The 8,870-nt window shown below is 38.0% G+C and overlaps 1 long non-coding RNA gene across 1 annotated transcript; it reads left to right on the top strand.

The window, feature by feature from the left end:
• Positions 1–5,990: 5,990 nt before the first annotated feature.
• On the top strand, positions 5,991–8,859 carry LOC142614505 (uncharacterized). Its single transcript, XR_012840465.1, has 4 exons — positions 5,991–6,315; positions 7,234–7,543; positions 7,651–8,034; positions 8,730–8,859. It is a non-coding gene; the product is annotated as an uncharacterized LOC142614505 (long non-coding RNA).
• Positions 8,860–8,870: the final 11 nt, after the last annotated feature.

Here is an 8,870-nt window from a genome sequence, read left to right on the forward strand (position 1 = left end):
CAACATCTTGGGTTGTTTTTGTTGGTTTCCCAGTAGCCTCAGACTGTTTAGTCTCCTTGGACGGATGACCAGAGGAAGGAAGGGCTTTGACTTGACTGGACTATCCTTTCCAGCATCTGCTCCCCGAGAGGTAGCATCAACCTTGGGGAAGGATGGACTAGAGGCCCGGATGGCTGGAGGATAGTAGAGGCATCAACCCCAGCCTGGGTAAGTGCCTCATTCCACACCTGGAGGCAGTAGTGTCTACATACCTTCGAGACCTCCAACCTAAGGTTTTCCTTGGTCTTAATCACCCCAGCATCATATCCATCTTGCTCAGCTTGATCCTTTGCTTTCTCGGCTTCCTCCTTAGCTTTTTCAGCCTCTTCTCTGGCTTTATTGGCTTCCTCCTTAGCCTTTTCAGACTCTTTCAAACTCTTGTTGAGGGCCTTTATTTGCTTTTTCGCCGCCGCGTAGTCTTCATCGGCCTGGCGAAGTTGCAAGTGTTGAGTCTCGGCCTACCTTTTAGCCACATTAAGAGCTGCCTTGGCGCTCTTTTTATCGCTTTCTGCCAAGTTTAGCTTGGCAGTGACCTCCTGCAGCTTCTTCTCTACCACCTTAAAGGTCTTCTGGGTAGCAACGCGCCTAACCTCCTCGTCCTTCATTGTTCTATGCGTGCTGATGATTATTTCTTCAACCTTATGAGCAGCTTGGACAGCCTTTCCCAGAAATAAAAAAGGAATGAAGAAACATACTCAAGTTAGAAAAGTTGAGTGTGTGTGTATATATATAATAATAATAATAATAAAAAAAATAAAAAATAATAAAAGAAATGAATGAATGAAAATTGAAGGAGAGGTGAATGGTAATCTTACCAGGGCGAGCTCCTTTTTCAATGTCAGGAAGACCTTATGCTTCCTCATCTGCCTCAGTTTGTTCATGTCCTTGGGCAGCAAAATAGCTTGCTATAGCACGTCGGCCAAACAAGCAGCTGTCCTTGGGTCAGAATTTCTGATGGAAGCATCGGCAGTGACAGCGTGGTCGTCTAAGATTATGGCCGAGGCCCAGACCGGGGCAGATACTGGGGCTTGAACCTTAGCCCTCTTCTCCAAGGTCGTCTATGTTGTCCGAGCCAGCTTGGCTCCCTTTTGGGGCTCGACTTCCTTGGGAGCGTGGCCCTTTCCCCCTTCCACCACCTTCTTACCCTTGGCCTGATCCCTTTTTCTTTTGTGATTAGCCTGGTCGGTATGTTGGGGTTGGGCAGGTGGAAGGGAGGGAGGTTTGGGCTAGAGGGCCTTCCCTAGCTCTTGACCTTAAGGGGAGGGAAGTTTGGCTTGGGCAGTCTTCCCTGACTCTTGACCACTTACCTGAGACTCTATCAGGTCTTGAAGGCTTTGTCGGGTCTTGCGTTCAATCGGCATTATGTCCGAGGTGGTGGTTTCTTCTTGTGAGAAGCTTGTTTGTTCTAAAGATGTAATGCTGAGGTCATTGGCTGGACTCCCTGGGGAAGAAGGTTGGCTGACGACATTAAATTCATCCTCGGAGTCTGAGATGTCAACGATTTCTTCCTCTTCCTTGATGATGGGTTGGGAGGAGGTAGCTTCACCGGTTGTATGTTGGGGGTGGAAAGGTTACTATAGGAATGCCTTCTAAGATAGGTTGTGTGGTGAGGGTGCCTTTTGGGATGGGGACGCCCTCGGGAAGGAGGAAACTCGGAGCGACGAAGTTTATCCGGTGCAAGGGGGGTCGCTGTCCCTTATGACGCATTTCGGTGCTTGAAAGCTTTTGGATATGGGATTATATTCAAGAGTAAGGTGTGCTGCTCTGAGCTGACCATCATTGTGAATGAACACCTCGGCCTTCAAGATCTTGTCCAAACTCGTTTGGTTGACTAAACCGAAGTTTGGAATAACGACGTGTTTGTTTGCAAAATCATCAACAAAAATCAGCGTTAGTCAAAGGAAGGTTATCTATACAGACATAAAGAAGGAAGAAAGAATGAGGGGGGGGGGTGATTATGGAATAATTGACTTAAACTTAGGGCCCCACCTGGTTTCCTCTCTCTCGTCAGACAGAGGAGGCCATCGTGTCACTCTCCAGATACGATCAAAAAATCTTTGTTTAGGCCTTTATTAGAGTCGGGGAGGCATTGGATAAGCCTAACCTTAGGAAACCTAGACTTTAGGTAATACCCCTGCTCCGTTAGGTGATGAAGGTTGTAGATCCAATTAACGTCATGATAGGTAAGTTCCAAACCCATCCTCTCGTTAAGTGCATCTACACAACCTAATATTCTAAACATGTTTGGGGCACACTGGGTGGGAGCTAATCAGTGAGCCCTAAGGTAAGCCCTAGTGATTGTTCCCATAAGGATTCTCATCCCCCCCTCTATAAAGGCGATCATTGGGATTACTACTTCCCCCTCCCGCCTTTTCTCATATCATTCTCCTAACTTACAGTATCTAATGGACACTCCGGTCGGGATCTTATATAGAGCTTTAAATTCCTCTATTTTCTCCTTGGAATCTATTAGAGAAGAGAATCTACCCATTTTTAAGAGAAGGTTGAAGGTATTGAAAGACAAAGAGATGAAAGAAGGGCCGAGGAGTAAAAGACATAGAAGAGAAAGAGAAGTAGATGATAAGAAAATAAGCTAAAGAATTTTTAAAGACTTACACGAGAAAGAAAACTATCCTCAGACTAGCTCTCGGTAATTGTGAAGGCACGAGTGGAGTAGGTAAACTTGCAGGTTCAGTGTATGAGTGCAAAAGTGAGATAAAGAGTTAATTTGGATGGTATTTATATCAAATACGAATTACAAACGGGATAATTCCCGCCCAGGTTTTAGCAAAATCCGTAGCCATTGGATCTGCATCACGCCGTAGAACTTGGGGGACATAAAGCTGTAGGAATTTATGAATGAGCATATCGTAAGCCGAAGGAGGGTAGTTAAAAAGGCACTTGGATGGTCAGAAATGATGTATAATGGGCGCAGAGTGATTATGATAACATCGAAATCCTCCTTTCTTACCGAGTAGCCAGAAAGGAGAATCTCGAGGGGCTATTGTGGGGGAGATAGGTCCAAGAGTACGTATTTATATACATATTGGGCCGAAAACCCAATCCGAGGATGTTAAAGCAATTCGAGGATGTTAAAGCAGTCTGAGGATGAATAAATATCTTACTAAAGATTCTTGTTGGTACATAGGGAGGTAAAGTTTGATCATAATCATCTGAGAAGGTACATTCTCGGCTCAGCTAAGCAAAGATCAGAATGCATTATCTGCCGCCTAGAGGCAACATCCCCTAGGACTCTGTTGATAAGGATATGCACCACCAGGGTATAAGACAAAAGGAAACTATGAAAAATCTAAAGGAAAAGCTGCTACCATCGCATTAAATGCCTACAGCTAACTCTCTGACCGCATTAATGAGGAAGTGATATTTGAGTAGCGTGGCTCAGCCTTACAATTGTTTCCAAAGGCTTCGGAAAGGGGTTGATGAGACAAGTATCCAAGAAAAAGAAGCTGATCCATACTTGGAGGTTAAGGAGAAGAGGGAGAAAGATATAAAAGGCAGAGGAAACCCTCAGAAGAAGGGGATCAGAGAAAAAGAAGAAGAAAAAACATTGTAGACTTCATAAGAATATTTGTAATTTTGACCTTAAGAAGAAGAATATATAAGAATCGACCTCCTCGGCTTGAGTCCGAGGACAGTTTACACTATACAAACTATTCCATCTTCATCGTACTGTCATCTTGGCTCATTGTCATTGATATCTACACTCATTAGAACTTAAATTTCTAACCCACTCTTTACAAATTCATTGTATTGGGCTCTTTGGGCCTATTCCCTTCCTATTTTGGGCTTAGGTGTAAAACGTGTCCTTATAGTATTTCTGAATCACATAAAAGTTCAGTTGAAATAGGAGAATCCTCTAATATATACTAGTATATAGTATAGATATTGAAAATTTAATTTTTAATCCTTGGTATAGATAATTGTTTTACCTATTTCTCACAAACCCTAGCCTATCTCATCGACACTTTCCCAATAAATTAACTTTAAGCCAATAGAAAAATAAGACCCATGACATAGCCCATACCTGATCCAAATTCTTTTTCTTTCTTTTTGAATAACCTTAATTTTAATTTTGTTTTCCACTATTTATAACTAGCTTGTAACCCCATGCATATACATAGATACATTTAAAGATATACAATAAGATGCATAATATAATTCCTATATATATAATTTAAATACTACTGATAGTAGTCATTTTTATATTTTGTTAATTCTTTAAAAAAATTTGTAAGGATATTATTAGGTATAAAATGTAAAATTTTCATATTTTTTATTATTATTATCGTAAATCACTTTTTTTTTTTTAAGATTTATTTATTCTAAACTCTTTGGTTTTTGTACTTAATAACTCACTTGGATGAATATTTATGATGTGGTTTCACATTTGATTCTAAAATTAAGAAATAAAACTCTTTAAAAATAAATAATTTAAGACACATGACATAAAATTGAATCTCTACTTTGGAATTCTAATTTGAGTTTTTCTCAACTTCACCTATTATATATATATATATAAATGACTCATATATTTGAATTTTTTTTAGTTATATGATTATAATTTTTATGGTTTATTATATTGGACTCTTCGTTTTCTACAGTAAATTAACTAATTTGACACAAAAATTTAGATTAAATGGAACACGTGGTGCAAAATTAAACTTTAATTGAAATTCAATTTTTACACTAAATTAACTCACTTCGCACAAAATTCTAAAATTTAGATTAAATGAGATACATGACACAAAATTAGATTTTAATTAAATTACAATTTATAATTTAATTAAATTTTCTCTTTACTTTCCCTATTATTTTATATATATATACATGCACACACAATACATTTCCGCTCAAAGCCATTCCTACACACACATAATACATTTCCGCTCAAAGCCATTTCTCTGAGTTTCTCTCTTCTCTCCCTTTTGCTCGTCTCTCTCTACTCTCTCTCACCCTATATTGCTATCTCATTTTTTTCCTCTCCGATCACACCGATCAGGTGAGCTCTTTTGCTCTCTCTCGCTACTCTTTCTCACTCTATTTTGCTCTCTCAGGTCTTCTCCGATTGCACTGATTTCTCTGATGGCATCTGGTGAGTTTCTCCCTATGAAGCACGGGTCGTTTCGGGATTCGGGTGAGGGTGTGGGAGCGGGTGCGGGACTCAGCAATTTTTGAAAAAGTAGGGTGCGAGTGTGGGGTTTAAAAAATTATTAAAAATATTTTTATTTATATTTTTAATATATTGCTAAACATACTTTTTTCACATTATATAAATATATACCAAATTTAAGAGTAATAGTAAATAATAACTAGAATACAGAGAATGGGAGAGAGCCTAGCTGAAGAGTGAAGGCAGAGAGTGGGAGAGAGGCGGAAGAAAAATGAAGAGGGAGAGGGTTGGGTCTTGGTTTTTTTCCAAACGGTGCGTTTGCACACCTTTTTTTTTTTTCGGCCAAGTTAAACGGTTATGCACCTTTAGTTTTTTTTTTTTTTTGAATTTCGGCTGGTATCGGCCGATTCCATCGGTATCGGTTTGCGCCCGATACGGACAGATTCGGGCCGAATCGGCGCGAATCGGCTCGATTTTGTGCGCGTCGGCTCGAATCGGTGCCATATCGGCGCGAATCGCGCCGAAAAAATTATTTTTTTAATGCCCGACGCGGCATGAACGCATAGGCAGCGGCGTCGCCTGCGCGTCCCCGTGTCGGGCCGCGTTGGACGCGGGTGCGGCGGCCCAAACGCTGCACCTGTGCTTCCCAGGTTTCTCCGCTCTCTGTTTTGCTCTTTCTCACTTTGTTTTCTCCCGCATTGATTATAATTTGTGTAAATTCGTTTTTAGAAATTATTGCTTAAAATTTATTTTTTATTTTTTTCTCTTTTTATGGAAGATCATGGCAATTTCTTCTCTGCGGGTATGAGATATTGAGAGGGATAGGTAATGCAAATTTTATAGTGTTGTACATATAGATGCTATTAATAGTTTATTTTGTAACAATGTATTAAATGTTTGCAGCTGAAGCTAGTTCTAACCAAGTGTTTTTATACCATAATATATTAGATCAACATGATGAAAAAATCCTTGAGTAAGTTTATTAAAACATAAGTTTGTATCACATAAACTCTATTGTTTGATGTTTTGTTAGTTTTAATTTTTAATGCTTTTTTAGTGATGAATTTGTATTCTACAATGTGTTTGTCAGGGAGGCTAGGATTATGGCTAGCTTGGATCACCCACATGTCGTCCGCTACTATCAGGTATTGAAAAATATAACCATGTGATAACATAGATTCTGCATAAGATACTACAAAGGAAAAAAAATTACAGGCAAATAGGAAGATATAAATGATAAATCTATTAGTTTATTACAAGCAAAAGGAGAATTGGAATCTCCTTCCGTGATCTTTATTGTATTACTCATTTGTTTAAAAGTTCTGATTTAGCTTTACAGCCAAAACAATTGCTAATGTGCCTAACTGATTTTTGAAGACTTTGCTGGAGTGGATGAAAGCTTCGGGGATTTTTTCCGTTTCAAACTTCTTTGAGCTTATTGATCTTTGTAATTTTAGAACTATAATTTAACTTTCAGCTAGTATATTCCCTGTGTAGTTGATGAATTTGCTAATAAGATTTTAATACTTATCAAAAAATAAAAATAAATTTGCCTAACTGATTTTGTTGTTTTTAATGCCCTAAATTGTGTAATTAGTTTTCTCATGGTGTTTCTGTCTGAAGAGTGTAATGTGTGGCAAATATCTTTATTGGGGGATTTGTCTTGTTAATTTGTTTTGGCTATGTTAGGTGTTTATAATATTTGCCTCATGTGTTTTGAGGCTTGGTAAATGTTTAAGATGAGTACTGGCTATGGCTTAAATTTAAAGAGAAGATAGCTTTTTTGAACTACTTTCAGGTTAGAGGAATTAGTTTGGTAAACTTCTTCCTTTGTTTGGAATCTAGCTCTTTTTTGCCAATTGTGGACCCTATGGAGGGAATGGAATCATTGTACATTTGACAGTGTGGAAGTCTCCGTTGTTTAGCTGAAATCAGTTTTTATAATGTAATTGTTTGAATGGTCTCATTTTCTAGGCTCTGTTGAGATACATGGGACATTTCTTCTACTTTAATAGAGATTTAGTACTTTTAAAAAATTACTAACACATGCTTTGCTTGTACAGGTTTGGCGAGGTGATAACAGTTACAATTTTGAGAAATTTGCTGGGGAATTTGATAGTTCGAGTGATGACTCAAGTGGGAAGAGAGATCCTTTCAGGTCTTGCATTTATATTTTGATGGAATACTGTCCAAAGACACTGGAAACAGTATTCAGAGAGGGAATTAGTGAGGAGATTGCTTGGAGATATTTTTGACAAATTGTCGAAGGATTGGACTATATTCATAGTCAAGGTTTAATCCATTGAGACATATGCTCTCAGAATTTGTTTTTAGATTCTGAGAAGCAAATCAAGATTGGAGATTTCGGACTAGGTGTGGATTATTATTATAATTTATTTTCTAAGAATAAATCTTTTATATATCACCAATTTTTTTATTTCATGGTTCTAACTTTGATTAAACTTGTTTGTATTATGCAGCAAAATATATGGAGGTCAAAGATGATGGAGAATTTGGAGTACATAGTTCCAATGATTACGGACATCACTTTTATAAAAGTTCAGAAGTGATGAAAAATTCCAGGATTACTCAAAAGTTGGATATCTACAACCTTGGAGTTTTGCTGTTTGGACTATTGTATCCCAGTGAAATGGAAGCGAGAAGGATAGAAAAGCTGAATGAGTTGCACAAAAGTCTTACCTTTCTTGATGATTGGAAATATCCTGATCTTATTGGATAATTTATTTTAGGGGAAAAAAAGAAAAATACTAAAAATTATTTATTTTTCATCTTCTTCCAGGTTGACAGGTATATATGGATGTGAGAGAGACATGCTTTCCCAAAAGCCCTACTCTTTTTGAATGGTAAAATCGTACTCTTTTTATTTTTTATTTATTTGTCTTGCCCACACTGTTGGCTCTACTTCTGTTGCATTTGGTATTTGCTTTTTAATTTTTCATGCTTTCTTTGTGGCAGTTGTATAGAGTTTTTTGGGTTGCATGGCTCTTGCTTTTCATAGTTTTCTTGGGAGGAAACAGCATTAACGACCTCTAAGGTTCAATTGTAACTCACTTTTCTTTAGTTGTGTTAGCAAGCTTATATGGTTGTCTTAGTGAATCCTTAGAAGTTGGTGATGTAGTTACGTTTGCTGGAAGCTTTGTCTGAGATACTGTTACTGTAGCTTCATGGTGCTAGTTTAGGTTGGTTGTTAGTTGCTGGTTGAGTCTCTGATGCTGGTTCAGCAATTTTTTATATATTTGTGCTCAATGTAGATTAGTTTTATCAAATTTGTGTGGCTTGTTCTATTGGTGATTTTCTTTACCTATTATTTCTGTATGGAACATGTGTTGCATATCTGTTGTTTGCTTACTGCTCTGTATTTGGGATAAGCATCTCTGGTAGTGTCAGTTGTTTTTTGCTAATAGAATTTCTGAATTATCAAAAAATTGAGTTGGTCTCTGAGGAAGTTGCTATGTTTATGTTTTGCATCATGAATTATGATCTTTACTTGCTGGCCAGGACTGAAAAGTTTATTTGTTAGCCTGATAAATCGTACAAGGTAAATGTTCGATGATGGTGCTGCTTTCAAGATCATATCTGGTGTAATCAACATTATCAAGTCAGAGCTTTGAAGAATTATGCCCTAGGGTTGTTTCTTGTGCTGATATTCTGGATTTGGCAGCCAAAGATATTGTTTTTG

This window comes from Castanea sativa, chromosome 11 (genome assembly GCF_040712315.1).
Source record: "Castanea sativa cultivar Marrone di Chiusa Pesio chromosome 11, ASM4071231v1".
In the NCBI taxonomy this organism is placed as follows: Eukaryota; Viridiplantae; Streptophyta; class Magnoliopsida; order Fagales; family Fagaceae; genus Castanea; species Castanea sativa.